The sequence below is a fragment of the Sorex araneus genome, chromosome 2 (assembly GCF_027595985.1).
Source record: "Sorex araneus isolate mSorAra2 chromosome 2, mSorAra2.pri, whole genome shotgun sequence".
Lineage (NCBI taxonomy): Eukaryota > Metazoa > Chordata > Mammalia > Eulipotyphla > Soricidae > Sorex > Sorex araneus.
Window position 1 is genome coordinate 69,766,587 of NC_073303.1, and position 22,269 is coordinate 69,788,855.

Consider the following 22,269-nt stretch of genomic DNA (forward strand, 5'->3'; position numbering starts at 1 on the left):
TTTTGATTTATCTTTCAATTTCACTTCTTATAAATAATTTATTCAGGATTTAGTCTTGGAAGCTTGTCTTATTGCATTTACCCATTTATTCTAGGCTCTTTAATTTAATGGTGAAAAGTTGTTCACGGTCATCTCATGCTCTTTTCTCTAACTGTGCTATTTAATATAGCTTTTACTTATAATTAACATATTATTTTTCCCTGTATTGATAGTTTCTTATTAATTTTGTCTGTTTTCAGCTCTTTGCTTACATTTATATTTTTGAGTTTAAAAAATAGTTCTAATTTGCTTACATTTTCTTTTCCTATTATTTTCTTCCTTTTTTTGGATCTTTTGTTGCTTTCTTTAGGTTTAAGGTTTAATTTTTTTAAAGATATTTTTATTTTTCACACTTGCATTGCTCTGAACTTCCATCTCTTCATTTTTGTTTCCATGATTTGTAAAAACTAGTCTCTGATATCCTATAATAGGTATATAATAGGTCTGATGACCTATTATACAGCAGCACATTGTTTAAACTCCAATTTTGTGGTAGAATTCTAGTTTTGTCTTTGCATGTTTAGGAAACTTTTACAGTTGCCATGTTTTTCAGGACCTCCACATTCAAGTGACCCTCTATGTGACTCTAGTTTAAAAAAACAAGCTTTAAGGGAAGAAATACGAATTTTTAAAAATAATTAAAAGATAAATGGAAATAAAATACTGCCTTAATTAGTTTGGTAACTGTCAATCCAATAAATGATTGTCCTTATTTCAGAGACTTATAGATAAATCTCTCGGAAAGCCGGGCAAGCTATTGAGTGTATGCCGCCCACATGGCAGAGCCTGGCAAGCTACCCGTGGTGTACTCAATACGCCCAAAACAGTAACAACGACAGTCCTCATTCCCCTGATCTTGAAAGCGGCCTCAATACACCATTGGGCTACACTAGCACACAACAGGGACAAATGGAGATGTTACTGGTGCATATTGGAGCAAATCAATGAACAACAGGATGACAGTGATACAGTGAACTGTCAATCCAGTTCTACTTGCACTTGGTGATCAATCTACAGACAAGGTGCCAGGTGGAGAAAAGACTTTATGAATAACAAGTCAGCACTTGGATGACAGTGACTTATATTCTCAAGGTAACCATCCTGCCAACATTACCACAGGAAGAGGTTTTTGTAGAGGAAGAGGACAGTTAAGTACGTTTTTAGGAAATCTCCTTAATAGGCTGGTCTCCTGGGGAATACTGTGTCTTAATTACAAACCTAAACCAAAAGTTTCTGAACAAGCATTGATGAAAGATGTCAAATGAAAGATGTCAATAGGCTAAAGAGCAAGGTGAGGCTCAAGTTGAGGTTGGAAGAATAGATTGGGTGAGGTTATTCATGGTCCCTAGGCAATTTAGGGATTTGAGCCTTATCTTTAGAACAATAGGAAGGAATTTAAGAGTCTTTCTGGCTCCTGGTTGAGAATGAGTAAGATTGGGTGCAGATACACTCACCAATTGTACACAAAGCAAGAGATGACAGTAATCTGAGAGGCTGTTAGAACAAACATGAGAAATTAATGAAGGAGATTTTTTTTTAAAAAGCCAAATTATACAGAGCATGGGAAAATGATCAGGATGGTTAAGTCTCTTTCTAACATATCTGACTATAGAATCATTTCCTTCTTTATAGTAAAATCCTTGGAAAGTAATTGATTTCTAGAAGCTAGATTTCCAATATTAACTATAATTTTGGTTGTATGGAGGTGGGACCTTCTAGTTCACTATCACTTCTAGTTCACTATCACTGTTCCCTCTTGCTACGAGAAAGGATTCTGGATGAGCTTGGTTGATGGTGGTCACCTTTTTCCCCTTCTAGAATACCTCCTTCCTTTCAGGTGTTCCTCTGTGCCTTATGTGAGGCCTCTCATGAAGCTTTGGGGGATGTGGTCTTTTATATTGGGCTTGTACAGCTTCTTGTGTTCACGGGTATCTTGGTATAACTGGAATAGACTAGTGGCCTATTGGTCTATTGTGTTTGATAGCTAGGATGTTCTTCACGGAATTAAGTGATGAAGATTGAGATGTGACTCCAGAGTGCTGAGACAGAGAGCATGCTGGAGGCGGTGCTGGAGGAGGGCATGGGCACAGGGGCCGGCAGGATGGCGGTCTGGGAGGCTTGGGAAGGTCTGGGTCTGAGGGGCTGGCTGGGGCGTGGTCTAGGGAATGTGCCCACCCAGATTTCCCATTTCCCAGTAGGTAGGCGGTCACGCCCAGGGACTGCCCCCAGTGCTGTGTAATCCTTCAAGGGCCAGCATCCTGAGACTTAAAAGCAAGCTCCCGGAAGAGAGTGACACAGAGAGTCTCTTGCCCGGGCACCTGGCTGTCTTCCCCAGAGCCCCTTGGAGGGGATGGGCTCCAGCTTCCCTCCCCGCCCCGAGCAGAGCTCCCGGCGGCCGAAGACCTCCAGAGCCTAGCCACAGCCATGCTCAAGGCCCCTCTCCATATGTTCAGATGAACCTCATGCATGAAGGAACTGGCAGAGGAACCCAGGTGTGTGGGACCCGGGACTGAGAGCTCCAAGCCTGCTTGGATCGGGACTGGGCCTCTTCCGCCCAGATTTCCCATTTTCCAGCAGTTAGTCGGTCACATCCAGGAACTACCCCTGGCACCATGTAATCCCACCAACGGCCAACATCCAGAGACTTAAAACCAAGCTCCTGGAAGACATCTTATAGCCCACTTCACCCTCTGGGAGAACCTGGCAAGCTATCGAGACTTTCCTGCCCACATAGGAGAGCCTCGCAAGGTCCCCATGGTGTATTGTATGTCAAAACCAGTAACAAGCTGCGTCTCATTACCCTGACCCTGAAAGAGCCACCAGTATGGCATTGTTGGAAGGACAAGTAGAGAGAGGCTTCTAAAATCTCAGGGCTTGAATGAATGGAGACGTTACTGATACCGCTCGACAAATTCGACAAACAGGATGATGATGATTTATTTTCATTGATTCTCTGTGAGATACACATTTACAAAACTCTTCGTGATTGGGTTTCAGTTGCACAATATTGCAACACCCATCCCTCCACCGAGTGTATATTTCCCACCACCAGTGTCCCCAGTTGTACTTCTCTCCTCTCTCTATCTCTCTCTTTCTCTCTCTCTCATTTTTTCTTGCTCTGTCTGCCTGTCTCTCTCTCTCCTTTTGGCCATTTTATGGCTTACAATACCAATACTAAGAGGTTATCATGTTTATTCCTTTAACTACTTTCAGCTCCCAGTTATTTTCCAGAGTGATCATTTCCAACTGTCTTGTTCTTAGTGGTCTTTTCTCTTCCCAACTGCCTCCTCCCCCATCTTATAAAAGAGGCTTTCACCTGTGGACCAATCCTCTTGACCCTTGTTTCTATTGTCCTTGGGTATTAGTCTCCTACTATGGATTTTTATATCTCACAAACAAGTGCAACCATTCTATGTCTGTCCCTCTCTTTCTGGCTCATTTAGCTCAGTATGATACTCTCCATGTGCATCCATTTATAAGTGAATTTTATGACTTATTTTTCCTAACAGTTGCATAGTATTCCATTGTGTAGATGTACCATAGTTTCTTTAACTATGGTACACTCAGGTTGTTCTTGGGCACTCAGGTTGTTTCCAGATTCTGGCTATTGTGAATAGTGCTGCAATAAACATAGAATTGCACTCAGGTATTTCTGCTGTGGGTTTTTGGACCCCTGAAGTATATTCTTATAATTGTGAAGTTTTATCAAATAGCATCACACAGAACACAACTTTGTTATATTTCATACTTTTTCTTGGGAACAGCTGTATTCCAGTCCTGTGATCCATTTTATGTTGCTGGAGTTTGAAGAAATAGTACAACTGTCTTTAAAGAAAGTTTTTGCTTCTTTCTAGGGAAATTTTTTATTTATTCTCATATTTCCTCTTTTTTGTATTCACTTTTCCCTTTTTTGGTATTGTTGTTTGATAGGGCTTGGATTGGGTTCACTAATTTTTATTGGTAAAAATCATGTTCCAGAAGTTCTTTTATAAACATAGATGGGAAGTTAGATTTTTTTCCAAGACAGAATATTTCTGAAAAATTGTGTTTATATTATCCTCTTACTTGGTTACTAGCAATATTATTTTGGTTGAAAACCAGAACACTTAGAATTTTAAAGCATTGGGCCACAAAGTATGTGTTCCACCATTGAGTCACATCTTCACATCTCTGTCTAAAAACTTCTAGCTTCCACACCCCAAATGTTTATTTCATAGGGTTCTGAAATAACTTTAGTCAATTCTATATTATTGATCGATTTGCAAAAGACTCTCATGAGCAATCAGATTTGGGTAATCTAATAAGTTAATTCTGTTAGTATATATCAAAAGGATAAATATGACTTTTTGCTATTTACTTTAGATATTTGTTTATAATTCTTTCTTCCCTTTCCTACTGATTTTTGGGTTCCAAGTGAATTGTTTTAACCAATGGTTTGTGGGTAGAAGTTACAGATATGATCTTTCCCACAGCCTGTAGTTTATGGTAGCCGGCCTACAAACTACCAACAATTACGAACTATATGAATGGGATATATATCTACAACTATATATTTTCAATTTATTGCGATTTTAGTTTATTTGCCATTTACCACTATTGACACAGTGACTGGGCAAATTACTTCTTGATTGTTGTATTGTGAGTTTATAAATAGATTACTTGGGACGTAGGCTTGCTTTAAAAGTTATTTAGGGGGCTGGAGTGATAGCATAGCGGGTAGGGCATTTGCCTTGCACGTGGCCGACCCGGGTTCGATTCCCAGCATCCCATATTCTCAACATTCCTGAGCACAGCCAGGAGTGATTCCTAAGTGCAGAGTCAGGAGTAACCCCTGTGCATTGCCGAGTGTGACCCAAAAAGCAAAACCACAAAAAGTTATTTAGAAAAAATTAATTTTTTTTCAATAAAAATAGTAAACAATTACTTAGAAAGAATAATTTGAGTCTTTGCCTTAGTAAAAAAGTGAGAATAGTGTCATTTTCTTGTGTTCTGCAGTGGTATAAGTTTGAGGGAGTGAGCTATAAAGAATTTTGATATTAACCTAACAAAAAATTGCTGAAAGAAAAGATATATTGATGCTTCAGCATATTCTATTATATTCAGATCCGTTTAACAAATTGGAAGACTAAAAGCCTTTCTTGTGGAAACGTTTTATTATAATATCTAATAATATTTTAAAATTTAGTTTCTTTATGTGGAGGCAGTTGCAAAGACATTCCAAAAAAAAAAATCAAGGAGCTCTTATTAACTCTTTTTATTGAGTACTATACTACACTGTTAATAACACTTATTGATATACCACACACACACACACACACACACACACACACATAGCCATTTAAAATGCATAGGTTTTCTTTTAGCATATTCATGGCGTTGTGGAACCATCACCAAATTTGATTTTGGAACAATCATCTCTTTGTAGGGAGATAAGAATCTCGCTAAGAGAAACACCATAAAAAAGACAATTTAGCAGTCTTGCTGCAAATATTTTAGGCCCTGAATTCTAGCAACTCCCACCCTAGTTTTCTATAAAATTTTCTATTCTGGGAATTTTGTATAGATCCTTATCATTTGAGGTTTCTTTTTAATAAAACAACTGCATTATATTATTAAGTAGATTATTTAAAATAAAGATGAGTATACACTGCACTAAGTTTACCACTTAAAGTCCCATCAATCCTTCACCAAACAAGTCTTTGATCAGATTTAACCACTTTGGTTTCCCCTTCCCTTCTAGCAACTACTAATTTGTCTATGCTCTGAAAGTTTAATTTTATTTGGTATTTTTTATCAATCTTTTGCTTTCTTTACATTAATATGAGTGAAATTATCACATTATTTTTATTAATTTAGTACTTTATACATTCATTCTTTCTGTTGTAAATCACAATGTTTCTATGCCTTTTATAACTGAATGGAATTATATTCTATTATGTTCGTGTGCCGCATCTTTATTCATCTGTTAACAGTCACTAAGACTATCTCTAGTTCTTGGTTTTTATAAATAATGCTGCAACAAATATGAGCTTTCATATATCTCTTCAAATGCGTGCCCTAAAAATCATTTTGGGAGAGAAGGATTTTATGACATTTGTATTTTCCCCCCTGATTCTATTCATACTGCTTTATGTAGTAACAATGTACGTTCCCACCAGGAGTGTACAAATGTCTCTTTCTCTCCATATATTTACAAAACTTGTTTACTACAACTCTACAATTGCGAATTCTTAAAATACAAGGGAATTTAAATTAAGCATTTGCTGCATGATTTCACAAAAAATCCTGTTTACTCATCAATGAAGAAAAATATTTCCCTTCCCAATTTTTTGCCACCAAAGGGAAGTTTCAGAAAGTGTTCAGAACAAAAGAGCAGTGAAGTTTTCTTTCATGACAAGTCACAGACTACTATTAGAAAAACCAGTGCTCAGAGGGAAACACCAGTTTCTTCAAAACTGTGATGAAAATTTCAAATCTCAATAATTTGCATTTAACTGACCTTATACATTACACACGAGTGAAGCCAAAAAGTACATGTCGTATTAGAATATTGATTTTTATTAATGCACGTACTTTGTAGATCAGTATACTCAATCCTCAGATCACACTAGATGGTTGCCTTTAGATAGAATATAAGAAATAAACAATTAAAAATGAATAATTTGTAAAAAAAATAATTCTGTTAAGTACAGTGGATTGAACATTCAACTTTTTTCCATTTCCCTTTGAAACCACTATGCCAAATGTAAATTATCTACCCCCTCTGTCAAAAAAAATGAGAAACAAAAAATTAGACAAGATGGATGAGAGAGTTCCACGAATTTTTGAAAGATGTACTACATGTACTAACTTTTATGAAAGGCTGATTTCATTCATAGTTTGATATAGGATAATTATATCATGTGAAAATTTTGGGAATTGTATGAAATCCTGGTGTATTTGTTTTTCCATCTGTGTGTGTGGGGGGGTGTGTGGTTAGTGTGTTACTGTGTTACTACTGGCAACCCAAGGAAGTGTCATATAGTCTTTGAGAAAACTTTAATTTAATTCACTTCATTTTTTTGTTATTTGCAGGATTCCATAACTCAATAAAAATGATGAATAAAAATAATTATAGTAATAACGATAATAGTTATTGGAATAAACAACTTTCACAGAGATTTAGGAGTTGCCTCATTAGATATGTTACTTACTTTTACAAGGAACCCTTATTAGTATTTTCAAAATTTCTCCATGCTGTTAGATACCTGTACAAAATGTTAAAGTGCCTATTATTTATGATGTATCAAATGAAGCAATTAATTTGGATTTGTTTCCACAGAATAAATCATTTAATATTTCTGTACTCTTTATGGAAGATTAGTTTTGATCATGGTAGATTATTATATCCTTTCTGAGCCATTAAGAGCTATTACTAACATGTACCAAGCTGTGTTTTGAAGCACTGCCATTATGTTTAAAACATATAATTTGTAGATAAAAGTAAAAGGATGAAGCTTGTCAAATATTCTTTTATTTCATATTGAACAGAGTAATAAAATTCTTCACTTGAATGTAGAATTATTAGAGGCAGAGGAATCAGTAGAAAAATTGATGTCTAAAAAAAGAAAATATCATCTCAATATTTGCAAGGGTGTGTAGTACTTTACTATGCTTTTCACATCTGATTATTCTCTCCTTCCTGATAGCACTGGACAGCTTTTCAGACCCCTCTGAAATTAGGGGGGGTCATTTTGACTAGATATAACCACAGAGCTGTGAGTAAAATGAACATATCTCATATCTGGCTGAAGCTTTAAAGCATAAATATTCTACATCTATATTATTGCTTTCACTTAGGCAGTGCCAATGGAAGGTTATTAAATGAAACGATAGTCCTCAAAAAATTAGCATCCTGAGTGAATACATGGATAAAACCAGATCTGGAAAAAATTTCTACAGACATCAATATTTATGTCAAAAAAATAACACGAGGCCCCCATAGCCATGCCACCGGATTCCGCACCAGGCTGTTTCACTCGGGGCAGGTGAGAGCCCTCCCCACCCCAAGGGCACCAGATCTGGTAGCCAAAAACCTCCACAACCCAGCTGCTGCCACGCTCAAGGCTACTCCCCACATGTTTGGGCAGAGCCTCACATATGAGTGAGCATATTCCTAGACACATCATAAGACACTCCCTGCCTGTTCTCCATAATTACCAAACCATACTTGGTGGGATTCAGACAGTAGGCAACAAATCATAGAGAGAAAAAAATTATATATGCATATACACATATTTACAGATATATATACCAAAGCTCACATCACCCAAACTTTAACAACATGTGAGTGGTATCCTATAGAATATCTTAATGGCTCCTGCCAAAATAGACCAATCTTCACACTGTTTCCTATATGAACACTTTTTTATAAGCATGTTCAGCAGTTCTTCAAAACAGACAATACAAAACATATTATTTCAGTTGTGTTTTGGGACAGGAATTGGGGGTTGGGATGGAAACATCCTGAACTTGGTGGTGGGAAAGTGTAATGGTAGTGGGATTGGTGTTTGAATATTAAGTGTAATCAAATATTGTGAAATAACTTATAAAATAAAAAATATTTTAAAAATAAATTTTGTTTTTTTAAAACACTAGTTAAGACTAGTGAATTAAATAATTTTGTCATTTTATGTATAGTTTATTTAATTTATTAAGCACAAAATGCTTGAATAGAATATTGATACTATTTGAAGCCACCTCTAGGTAAATGTTCCCTTAAAAACAATTTAAGTGCAAATAAGCACCCCTTCATTTATCTGATTTAAACAAGATTTAATACTGAGTAATAAGATAATACATCTATATGATTTAAAATATTGAAATATGGTTGTAAATTTTATGCTATTGTTCAATAATAGAATTGTGTATGTGTGTGCTTGACTACGGAGAAAGGCAAATATTTATAGGGAGACATTTTGAACCATTAAATTAGGTCAGTTATGATTTAAAAAAAATTTTATTAGTGAATCACCGTGAGGTACAATTACAGACTTAAAACCTTTCGTGCTTGCATTTCAGTCATATAATGATTGAGTACCCATCCCTCTACAAGTGCCCATTTTCCACCTCCAATGTTCCCAGCATCCCTCCCACCACTCCTACCCCCTCCCCTCCACCCCACTCCGTCTCTTCCTTTTGCTCTCTCTCTCCTTTTGGGTATTGTGGTTTGCAATAGAGGCATTAAGTCACTTATCATTTTTAAGTGTGAAGAATCTCAACGTACAGAAATCGGTATCATTTTTATCACCAATATCATCGACCTCCAATCTTGCTTCTTAAGAATCAGGGCTGCCAGACACTAAGAATAAATCTCCATCTAGTACTCTAATAGATTATGTAATAAGTTAGTAATCCAGTGAATCAACTAAAATAGTTTGCACTGCATGAAACTGAGAATCCTATTTAGCTAATTTGCATGTTAATTGGCAGTTTATTACCACAACTGGTGTAGTACATTGCTTTGTTTTCACGTGGACATGAACTTAGACAGCTGAAAATTATTGTCTATGCAGCTAAGCCCATGCTCCCACTGCTAAGTTAGGCACTCTTACTAGGAATCCTTTCCCACCAGAGAAGCAATACAAAAGTATCATATGAACTGACTGACAATGCTTCTGATTAGAAACATGATCCATGGGTGTATGTCTCTGATGTGTCTTTGTGTGCTCACAAATACATGTATGTGTTGCCTCTTTAGTCTGTTTAGCATTTTGAAGGTAGTGTAGTCTCAGAAAATCTATCTGATTCATTAGATTACTCTAAATTATTTAGGTTAAAGTTAAATCTTTCTGTGGGAATTATTTAATTTTTGTAACAGACTTTAGTTTTTGCTTTGTTTTAGAGAAGTGGTATCTTTTATATGCATTTATAACTTGTTACATTATTCTTTTATTCTTTTTACCTTAGATGCTCCCTCCAAGAATAACTGTCAACTGTGCTTCAGCTGCTTTCTCTCAACAAGAATTTTGTAGTTTATGAAGTTCTCTGATACTCAAATATATTTTATTTACCATACATGCCCACAGATATGATTTATTTTCTTATAAACTGATGTGATTCCCTTTTTTTTCTATTCTCAAAAATATTGCAATGTAGTAGTTATCAACTGAAGTGTTGGGAAGATTTCAATTTAATATTGCAGGGTTGTGTTAAATATATGCATATAAAATTTATAATGCATATATATACATTTATTTATTACAGAGAAGGGAGATTGAATCATTTCTTTAATGACTATTGTCTTGTTAAGACATTTCACTTCTACTGTAAGTCTCTGAGTTTCTTAGGTGTGAATGTAATTCCTAGAAGTGAATGAACAATGGCAGGTTTACTAATTAGCTGATGGCATCTGCTCAAACCTGCATAACACAATAACAGATTCCTAGAAATGGAGAACTCAGCTGCCAATCATTCCTTTGCAGAGGTAACTGAAGATCACATTTTCTCTTAATTCTAGAGTTAACGAACGAGCAAGGCACATAAGATAGAACCCAATTCTTGGAATGCATCAACAATTTTGAAGACAGTCAAGCTGCTCAGCATGGCCTATTATAATTTCATCCTTTCTACATAAATTCTTCTTAAAAAAAAAGACTCTTCAGGGTCTGGTTAAATAGTACATCAGGTAAAGTGTCTTACACAGCTGGCTGGATCCCCAGCACTGCATATGGTCCCTCGAGCACTACCATGAGTGATTTGTGAGTAGAGAGCTAGAATGAAGCCCTCAGCATGGTCAGGTATGATCCAAAAAACAAACCAAAAAATTTCATTTCTTCTTTTGTAAATATTAGTAAAATATCTTTTCTAAAAACATACTTTTATCTAGGCTTCAGAATTATTGCATGAATAATTATTAGAATAATCATATATGCTAATGTTTTCAAGTGTCACCAAAGATATATAGATATAGATACAGCTACTATACAGTTTATATCATTTATTTATGGCAAGTCTTTCCCCATTTTGGTTATTTGATTAGTTTTTTTTTCCCAAAGAAGATTAGCTTTATTCATGATCCATTTTAAATTCCCTTGCAATTTCAATAAAAATATTTTCAATACAATTATTTTAATTATTTTTAATTTTGTTGCTTGAAGTTTATAATATTGTTATAATCTGGCTACCTTGACAGGGCCTTTAATATATTAAGTAGTTTACAGAATTTTAAGAAAGTATGAAGTTCTAAGTCTAAAGCATGGGCTCTCTAACCTTCTAAGTTCAAGGTTATGACACTGCCCAACCAGCCATACTTTCCAGTTTCCAGTTGAAAAAAAGAACCAAAAGAAGCACAATGTTCAAAGTCATTTTTCTTATATATACATATATATATGTATATATATATATATATACACATGTGGAGAGCCTCCTCGGGACCCTGCTTTGTAACAACAGTTGCACTGTGCTTGTAAATTGCACCGTTCTTCGTAAATAACACCTGTGTGCTTCGAAAACAACTCCTAATAAGGAAACAGGATGTCTTGCCACGCCCATAAGCTGTAACTAGCCTATCAGCTGCAGACACGTGGGCATAAGCAGGCAGCGAGAGGTATATAAGGGGGTAAGTCACCTGACTAGAGGTTCCTCCTGGTTTGTCCCTCTCTTCTTCTCCTCGTTCCCCCTTGTTCCTGTTTCTTCCCCCTTCAATGGAAAGTCCCTGAATAAATCGCAGCAATAAGGATCTCCGAGTTGCGTGTTTCTTAGCTGGTTGAAGTGGCACGCAACATATACATATATATTGTTTCAAGGGGTCACAAACAGTGGTGCTTAGGAATTATTCCAGGTTCAGTGGTTCTGTGCTGAAGGGTCACTTCTGCGGTTGTGAGTGGACCAAGGTGCCAGGGAGCTATACAGTATAGCCATACAGTTATATTTTGTTCGTGGTGTGCAAAGTAGATGCCTTCCCACCTCTACTATCTCTCTAGCCCTCTAAGTCATTTTAAAATACTGCATTTTTTTTTCTCTTTGACATATCTGGAATTTTTTAAACATGTTTAATGTATGAGATCATTCTGTGTTTATATATATTGTCTATAATCCAGTTTTCTCAATCCTGTTTACCTAAAGATATCCTTAATTTTGTGTCTATTTGGAGTTTTTGTTGTTGTTTGCCCCACGCCCCCGATCATTCAGGTGGCTTCTACTTGCTCTGGGCTCAGAGGTGCTACTTCGAGGTGCTCAGGCGACCACGCAGAGCCAGGATTGCCCGTGGGCCTTCTATATGGACTGTGTGCACTCCAGCCCGTTGAATTGTGTTTCTGGTATCTCTTTTGGGATTTCGACCCTCAATTTCCAGTATATGAAAAGGAAAATTAATTTTGAGCATTTACTGACACAATATGGGATGCTAACAGAAGGATTGGGGTTCTGTGTATTTCTTCTCCATCTGCTCATTTTTCCCTTATGTCATCCTTGTCCTGAAATGTTTGCTGTTGAAGGATTGTCCATCTCTAGGAACAGTCTATTTTTAAATTTATAATAAATTCTTCAGGTTCTAAATATGGCCAAGGATCAAGCGTGGATTTTATACCTAAGACATTTGATTTGTATGCTAATTTTCCCATCAGTTACCTCAGTAACTGATGGGGAAATATCTTGAACATCTTTTTAAACCAAATTTTTCCTCAATTATTCATTCACATTCTAGAGATAAAATGTCTACTTTATAGGGAGTCATGAGTATTAACTGAAATAATGTATAAAAAGTGTATCCATTCATATAGGTGGAAATTATGTTATTTGCCTACAGAGGCCTTAAAATTCATAACAAAGATTGATGATGATGATATCAAATAGTATTTATATAGGACAGGGGAACCAAATAAACTTAGGTTGAAATATTGATTATACCACTTTCAGTTCAGTATTTTCATCACAAATTTGGATCAATAAAGAACAAACAGTGTAAAATTGTTACGCTGGTTAAGTGAAATAACACTTGTAAAACATTAGTGTTGTCATTGCTGTGAGCCTGAGGAACAAAAGTCCCATTGTATTATTGCTCTAGGCCTACTGCACTGTTTTTTTAAGGTCACATTCTAGGTAATGTATAAAGTTAAAATGCAAAAGAAATAGAATTTGACATTTTAAAGAGGAATTTTTTTTTTTCACTTACCCTGACAGGCAAATTTTTTTCTTTCAAAGATGTCTTCTTCGTTGGCATCAGATGATACACATGAAATGCATGAGACAAAATGAATGGAGAGGAACTTTAAAGACTCACAGCGAAGGAATGTGCTTGCAAGGATGGGAAGAATTTGTGGCGATGATCTATTCAGTCTAGACTACTTGCCTTAGTTCATTCTAATTGATTGCTTTTCTTTCACTCTTGTTCTTTAGTTGCATTGGTCACCATGAGTCCTCCAGCAGTGAGTTTTCCTTATGCATATACTCTGTAGTTGTCTTATCTTGTGCTCCTTGGGGGGATAGAAATTCATAATACCTACTGTGGAGTTCCACATTCGCAAAGAACTCCCAGATTGTTGTGTCAAATGGTCACATTCACAAAACTTTATTGTGATCTCGGTGGAGAGCTAGATGGTTAAGAAAATAAGTTAGAGAGAAAGTAACTACAGAACCTTATCCATAGTCCAGACCTCGCCATCCTAGAAGGTGCAGTAACATAAATCATATTTGACATGGGTATAAAAACTGTAGAAATGATGTATAAAATTTATATATGGGTAGAAGTGGTTGGCTTAACTCTAAATCAGTACTCAGGACAAAATGAGAGTAAAGAATCAGGTTCTTTGGGGAAAAATTTGGAAGTGGAAGTTAAATATCTGATACTTTCAGATGATGGGTAGAGACATCTAAATGCACTGTTAGATTACCTAAATCCAGTCCAGCTGACTGCATGTCTGGAGTCTATTTTAATAGAAAGATACTTTTCTCAAATAATCCCTATAGTTTTATTTTTATACTTTCTCTTGGGAAATATGCACTAAATGCATATATATTCTCTGTATTAAACACATCTCATATAAACAAATCTACAAAGATTTCTTTTTTTTTTGCTTTTAGGGTCGCACCCTTTTTTATTCACAACCTTAAATTAATCTACTAACATTTAAACTCTAATAGGACAGGACCACCATCCATAGCTAGAATATGGCTTCTGGCCGTTAAGAACCTTGCAGACAGGAAGAAAGCCTTTCAGTCTCTATGGGCCTGGGAAGAGTTCTCCTTTTCCTTTACTCACAAAATTTTTTTAACACTATGAACCTGGAATTAGTGTCAGATCTGAGAATTTAAGAGTCACCCCTCTAGGACTGCTCTGACTTCAGGTGCCAGTGGCAAGTGGCCATTTTGTGCCCTGATCATCTGAGTGACCAACTCTCCTTTGTGTTTCTCACCTCTCTTTGTACTGAGACACTGGTGAAGACTACTCAGAATTTCAGACAACACTTAACTATGTTTATCACTTCATTATATTGTAAGGGATACAGTTGAAGAAACAGATTAAATGATACAAAGAATGAGGTCTGGAAGGGTCCTGAACTTGGGAGCTTCTGCCCACAAGAAATTGAGAAGTGTTATTCTCCTGGCCTGTGATCATGCCCAACGCTTGCAAACTCTCTGAGCCCTCTACTTTTTAATAGGGTTTAAACGTTAGGAGGCTGCATCTGACATTTTGTCAGCTACCAACTTAATTCTCCATATTTCATGTGAGTGTGACTAAACGTTTCACACTTTTCATGTCTTTCTAGTGAGGAAACCCCATTCAGCAACTCACTACAGATCGCTTCAGAGCAAAAGATGCTCCTATCGAAGGGAACACCAAATAAATTGTGAGTGGAGATCCCAAGTGGTGAGGGAAATGCGCGCTGAAAGTGGACTAGTGTCCGAACATGATGGCCACTCAATACCTCTATTGCAAACCATAACACCCAAAAGGAGAGAGAGAGAGAGAACAAATTGGAATGCCCTGCCACAGAGGTGGTGTGGGGAGGGGGGGATGGGGTTGGAAGTGGGAGGGATACTGGGTTCATTGGTGGTGGAGAATGGACACTGGTGGAGGATGGGCTCCCAAATACTGCATGAGGGAAAAACAAGCACGAAATGTTTGAATGTTTGAATCTGTAACTGTACCCTCACTGTGACTCACTAATTAAAAAATAAAAAATTTAAAAAAGGTCAGGTTCTGATTTCTGTAGGGCATATTATATTTTAATTACCTCTCTGTTCCCACTCTTCCAATATATTACCTCCAACGCCCTGCTATGGTAAATGTTTCTATGAGGAAAAAAAAAAAAGATGCTCGTATCGCTCAGGAAATCCCAAGAACTCAGGAGCTCTCTGTAAGAAACTGGTTCATATATATAGTTGTGTCTATTTTGTTTTAAAAGTTAATCTTTGACCCCAATTAATGACATAGAACTTTTAGAAGCCATGGCATTTACACACACACACACACACACACACACACTCACATACTCACATAGGGGATTGTTTATAATGATTTAAGGAAAAAAATTTGAGACCCTGCATGAGATATATTTTATGGGCATTCTCTTTCCAATTTCCTCTAGTGTCCTTTAATGGGTTGTCACTGTAATGCTTAGAATGACTAAAGACTCCTCTTAGTTTTCATGCAGTAGCATTCGTGTGGAAGCTCAGAGAGTCACATAGAAGGAGACAGTTTGGTCTACATGCCTGACAATCCACCCCTATAGAATTAAGAAGAATATACTAAGTCTACTTTTTTACAGGTTAAAGGTTGTGCTTTCTCCGCCATTAAGAATCATTCACACAGAATTATTTTAGTCAGACCAATTGCCTGCCAAGCAGAATGACCGAGACTGACTGATCTGAGCCGAAATTATAGTCTGTAATGGTTTTTCTGCTTCATGGGCAGAAACAGCCTCCAGCTGGATCTAGTTGAGTCGGACTAAATTGCATTTGATTCATTGACTTTGCTGCAATTGGTCTGTATAACAGTATGGCAGGGACCCAGCACGGCAATTCTTTTGTTCACATGGCACTAGAATAGTGTCTAGTGAGTTAGAAAGATTGGATCTTTAGATAGTATTTTTACCTGGTCAAATCAAAGAGTGCTTGTTGACTGAATCACTAAAAGGACTTTCACCGAAGAGACGACATTAGACCCTGCTCTGCTGTAGCAAATTCTCAATTATGAAACAATTATCTAGGACGGCACTTTACCATGTGTCGTGTGTTCTTTTAAGAACTTCTCGGGGCAGGTCTGAAAATAGAAAGTCCTCATGACATTTTCCAGATGAGATGCATGCTATGCAGAGAGAAGGGGTAATTTGCCACTATCTCTAGCTTAGATAGTGCTAGAGCTGGGAGTCAGTGTTGAACATCCTGGTGCCGGATCCCCCCCTCCCCCCTGTCAAAGTAGATACTCTCCTCTGTGAGTTCCAGGCCATGTTTTATAGCAACGTGACATTCAAAAGACACATTTCTCCTTTCCAGATATTCTTTCCTTCCGTTTCAACAAAATATGAAGATGAATTTTTGTCTCCATTTAAAGATAGAGAATTAAACTTTATGCCATTTGTAATATAATTTATATAATCAAGAAAATAGTACTTATTTGGCATTAGGCAAATTTCTGCCAAGTTGTTTTTTAATGTGCGTAGGCACCTCTTGTGTGTTTAGCAATCTGCTGTTTTGTTTGCAAAAAATATTTTCCCCCTCCTACTTATCTTTGTAATATTTTCACTTCTGTTAAGTCTTCAGATTGACCTCTTACATTTCTAAATAAAACTTTATACGGAATAGATTTAAGGTTTTGGCAGAGGAAATGTAGTTTTCTCGTCTGTGGTTTACTGTCCTAGCAGTTTTTCACAACATGAAACATGTACCTGGCCAGGATTTTTAGGAATATAAAAATATCTAATGGAATCTAGAGAAGGTTTGATTTTGATGATCCTTCCTCAAGACAAACTAGACCAATGACAATGAGTTTAGTGCCAGTCTCAACCTCCTGAACATAATTATTTCAGAACGGAAGCAGCAACTTTTCAGAATCCTGCTTTGACATTCCACGCACAATTTCTTGGTGGCCTATACTAACCAGGAACCATGGAAGTAAGGAATACCAAGGAAATATGTTTGCTGCTAGGTGGGCAGGCACAGAAGAAATCTTCTACACTAGATCCCATACCACTAAACATTCATTCATACATATATCGTTTCTAGAAATTAAAAATATAACTTTAAAATTAAGACAGTAACAAGATATACCATATTCTTTGCAAAATTGGAATCTTCCAGATAAGAAGTTATATTTTTTCATGTTTTCTAGCTATTAAAAAAATCCCCTTGTTAATAAAAAATATAAATAAGATAGAGATAGAAATTATTTTTTCTGGCCAGGGCTCAAACTTAGGCTTGCTTCATGCGGAATACATACTTTTTTTATAAGCCACATCACCAGCTATAGATAGAAATATTGTCAATGTAAGACATATTCTTACTGCCACTGTGTCGTACCACATAAAATTCTCCTTGAAAGATAGAATTAAAATTCCTTAGAGTTTCACTATCTTTATTAGCTTTTTGATTCATGGTATGAGGAGCCCAGGGAATTCTTGTGGTGCTTTCAAATTTCAGTGTTATAAAATACTTAACCTGTTACCTAGTAGATGTTGGATTCCTTTGGAAAATGAGAAACAATCAAAAGTTGCTGAGATGGAAAGCAAGATTTTATGGGATTACTTGCAGTTAAAATTAAAGGGGTCAATTTCATTTCCATTCTTCATTTTAGGATTAACAAATTCTAGGAATGGAAGACAGCTGATTCTGTATGTTGGTGCTGATTTGCTGTTTGATTATTTACATCATAAGGTTGAAGATATGACCCAACGCCTTACCACAATCAGCAATCAATACTGTGACTGAAATTGCAAAAGACTGTTCCAACCTCCAACCAGTGCTTTCCATGAACATGAGTCAATGACCTAATTCATTAATTGTCATATGAGTTCTTTGTTCAGAGAAAATCCTGTGATGATTGCTAAAATTTGTAAAAGGAGTTTTTTGCATCCACAGATGGTGGTTCTGCAGGAAGCACTGTAGTCAGAAATGGCAAATCTGTTAACCCGAGTGTGTCAATTCTAGTGACAACAAAGCTCTGTTACTTTTATGATGAAAGTAGTTGTGTGTGATAATTTTTCACTTAGTGACTGTCTTCTCTCCTTGGATATGATACCATGTCAAGGGTTCTTTGGTATATTAGTTCCACACAATCGTTGTAAAGAAATAGTCATTTTTGCATAGTGGATGCAAAAATTGTTTTCCAATGACCACTGTGTTCAAGAGCCCATTGTCCAGGGTAAGAACTTGGCTGATACAAATTGAATTTATCACCTTGTATAATTGGTTGTTAAAACCTGCATTTGCATAGACTGCTTTTCTGGTGAGTATTTGGATCACACACACACACACACACACACACACACACACACACACACACACATGCGCACACACACCTTTGCACTCTGTCCCTTCAGAGGAAATGCACCACACATTTTGTCCCTGATTTTAATCTCCAAATGTGTTTTTCATAACTCTTGGATTTTCTTAGATGTTCCTGAAAATGTTGAGAAGAGTTACTATTACTCTTCTGTTCTTTATATTAATTTGTTATATTCATTAAATATTATAAATAAAGTGGGTTCTCATTAATCTTATTGAATACAGTCATAATAAAAATCACTGCAGACAAGACTATGATACTTTAAGACTGGAGAGTCGATATGACCCTTATGTAGGTTAAGGGACATGCATTGTTATTTCAGACAGCTGAAAATAAATTGCTTCTGATGGCCCTTACTAATAGGTGTGGAGAAAACAGTATTTGCCAGATCAAAGGCCCCATACCATATGCCAGAGGATATGTTGATCTGTTCTAGTAGCAAACCACATTTGAAAGAGCAACTGTAATTGGAGTCACCATCTGGTTAAGTTTATAGAAACCCACTAGCATTCTCCAAGATCCATCTGTCTTCCACAGAGGCCAAACAGACAAGTAAAATGTGATGTGGTAGAAAACACTACAAGTCTGATGGTGGCACTGATCTCTTCAATCCACCTAGGATTGTACTATTGTTTTTTATTTACACTTTAGGAAGTTCTAGTGGCTTATACCTGGATTTTCCTAATATTATAAATATTTACTCCTTAGAGAAGGAAATCCAAGAAGACATTTTGTCAGTCTCTGAGCATATCTATTATGATCAGGTACTCAGAAATCCAGAAACTTAGCCATAGGTACTGTCAGAAGAGTATGTCCCTTTGTTGTTATTAAAACTGAGATGGATTACCCAGGATAAATGAAACAGAAAACATGTTGGCTCTAGGTTTGTAGTTTGGACAGTGTGACAAGTCTCTGGATGCTATTCTTTCAGTTTTGATTGGATCAAAGAAATGTTTGCATTAATAAGGGCCCTCCAAACCCTGGTTTGACAGAAATGGTTATTAGAGAGTGTGCAAGGGAACCCTCCCTGACTGATACTCATTTATCCCCTCATTTCCATATAAAACCCCTACAGTCTATTAACATTTCATCACCATTTTCTATACATGCAGTGAATGATAATAAATAGTCACTGTGTGTTCCTCAACTGCATATTCTCACCTTTCACCCTCATATATATTCATGATTTTTCTGGAAAGCTCCTTAAATATGTATAGGCTATTATATCAATCTAACTTTATCAAGCATGAAGGCAGATTTCTTCTTTCTATTTCTGTGTTGGCTAGACTAGCTTTACAACGTATTAGTTTCTTTCTAGCCAATTTTCCCTATTCAGTTGTTTATGTGATTTTTGGAAACGTATACACAAATAAGACTTTACTATGTTGGCCATCGATTTCAGTTTTAGGATTATTACCATCAACTTGCCAACCAGGCCATTATGAGTCGTCTTTGACCATCACCATTAAACTGGGCAATTGGGGGGTTTGATTTGGCTTTGAATATAGCTGTTGCTTCAGCTTTTAGTTTGGGGCCTGAAGGTACCAATAAAATAACAAATGCTTGACATGAAGTGGAGTAGGAAGAATAAGCTAAAAAATTTATAAGGACAAAATAAAATACTGTTTTTCACCACCTTTCTGACTTAAATGAAGCCAATTATCAATCAGGAAAGCTAGTTTCCAGGATACGGGGAGTTTAAGAGTATCTGGCAGGAATGTAGGATGCTGTAATTTTAATTGCTACATTACTTGTAGCAAACACTAACCATGGATTTATTGACTCTGAAGCTGGAGATTTGATAAGACAGAGAAACTGCAGGCTTGGCTGCTGTAGCATGACGTTGAAAGCAGCAGATGCAGGACACGTGTATGTGATCTGCAACAACATTTCTTGCCCTGCTCTGATAGACAAATAAATATATCTCTGATGTGTGTTAACTATATTTAGAGTAGACCTTTACTTTTTTGACATTTGAAGTTATGTGTTGTGGCAGTTCTAATTCCCTGTTTCCAGCATTGGACATTCTAAGGATTTTTTATAAAAGCAGTCTGCTTTAATAAACTCAAAGAAGGAAGGACCAGCACAATGATGATGATGACAAGAAAACCATTGAGTTAAACTTGTGACACTCCTCCATCCCACCCCACCCCCACCAAGATCAGCTGGGCTTTCTCTCTTGGGAAAAAGTGAGTTAGGATATAAACATAGACAGGACACATCTTTAGTTCAAGGTCCTCTCAGCACGGTCTCCAGACTCGTAGGTTCAGAATCTCTCTGCACTTCTCATTGGGATTAACATTGCCAACAAATGGATCCTATCAGAAATTCTAAAAGTGCAGTCGTGCAATCTGTAAACTAAGGAAATAGCAAAAGGGATTTTAAATTAAGCTAAAATCTAAGAACCTCTGCTCTGAAAATATCCAGTGGAGAATTTCCACACTTCTTTCTTAGATAGGCAATGTCAATAAATCCTCGCTTCTTTCTGGGATCTGGATTTCATTAATGAGAGGTTTTGTTCCGTACTTCACTATACTAATTGAAAGAGTTTGGGGATTTATCTTATTTTATGTAATTTGCTTTTTTTTCAATTTTTGAACTACACCTGGTGTTCAGGGTTTACTTCTGACTCTGTGCTTAGGTGCTACACCTGGTGGTGCTTATGAAACCATATGTAGTGGCAGGGATTGAATTAGGCTCAATGACATGCGTGACAGTCTTTAACTCCTTTACTACATTTCTAGCCCCAAACCTTTGGAACTGGGCTTACTCCTGGGTCTGTTCTCTGAGATTACTCCTGGTTGTGTTTGAGGAATCAAATGCAGTGCTGGGGATCAAATTAGCAATAGTATCTCTCAAGAGCTACTGTTACCTACTCTTTATAATTTGCTATCTAATTGGTAAATTAAATTTCATTTATTTGGGGGGCCAGAGCAATAATACAGAGGGTAGGGCATTTGCCTTGCATGCGGCCAACCCGGGTATAATCCCTGGCATCCCATATGGTTCCCCCAAGCACCGCCAGGAGTAATTCCTGAGTGCAGAACCAGGAGTAATCAACCCTTGAGTATCACTGGAAGTGACCCAATAATATAATTTTTAAAAAATTTTTAATTTGTGTGTTTTTAATATTTGTTAATTCAATGAATTATATTTATAATATTTTAATATGTTTATTTGTTAAAAGGGGCCAGAAAAATAGTACAGTGGGTAAGGCACATACCTCCCAAGTGGCTTATCTGGGTTTGATTCCCAGCATCCCATATGGTCTCCTGTGTACCACCAGGAGTAACTCCTCAATGCAGAACCAGGATTAAGCCCTGAGCACAGCTGGGTGTGGCCTCAAAATAAAAATCATGAATCACACGAATCACGAAATCCCATTGATCATCGAATTTCTCAAGCGGTTTCAGTAACCTCTCTATTTGTCCTACCCCTGAGATTTTAGAAGCCACTGTCTACTTGGCCTTCCCAACAATGCCGCATTGGCGGCTCTTTCAGTGTCAGCAGAATGAGACCCAGCTTGTTACTGGCTTTGGCATATGGATACACCATGGGAAGCTTGTGAGGCTCTCCCATGTGGGCAGGAAACTCTCAGTAGCTTGCTAGTTTCGCTTGCTTTTAAGTCCCTGGATGTTCACCGTTGATGCGATTACACATACCTGGTTTCCCCTGCTGGTACCTTCTTGCGTGAGGCTTGTCTGAACGTGTGGAGAGGGGCGTTGAACATGGCTGTGGCTAGATTC